Genomic DNA, 578 nt, shown 5'->3' with positions numbered 1-578 from the left:
GGAACAAAGGATCTCCACTGAACTGAATGTCCGTCTGTCTGTTTCTATGACGCTGTGAATCACACACATCTGAGCGGCAACCAATCATGACTTCAGTTCGTTTATCAGCTGATTTATTGATCAATTCTCATTAATATTTAAATAAAATGTCAGAAAATAGTGACAATGTTAATTTTTAATCTTTTACTCTTCAGTTTATTATTGATTGGATTTATTATTGACTGATTTAAATAGCAGTGATTGATTAATTTACTATGAGCAGCACATATTGAAATACATAAACCGACAGGAGGTGTGTGTGTGAGTGTGTGTGTGTGTGTGTGTGAGTGTGTGTGTGTGTGTGTGTGAGAGAGAGAGAGAGTCTGGACACACACAACATACAATGAAATAAATAACATTGAGACCAGTTAGTGAGCAGCTAACCAGCGGCAGGACGTCAGTGGTCAGACTGGTGAGAACCTCAGTGAAGAGTAGACGATCCCTGCGTCAGGTGGACACACACATGGATCATGTGATAAACACTCGTGACCTCTGTGGGCGGAGCCTGTTGTACCTCTGACGTCTGCTTTTCTTCTCAC

This window comes from Seriola lalandi, unplaced genomic scaffold, assembly GCF_002814215.2.
Source record: "Seriola lalandi dorsalis isolate HSWRI2012SDOR001 ecotype SW California unplaced genomic scaffold, Sedor1 jcf7180002054433, whole genome shotgun sequence".
Taxonomy (NCBI): Eukaryota; Metazoa; Chordata; class Actinopteri; order Carangiformes; family Carangidae; genus Seriola; species Seriola lalandi.
Note: the sequence above shows the minus strand (reverse complement) of the source record.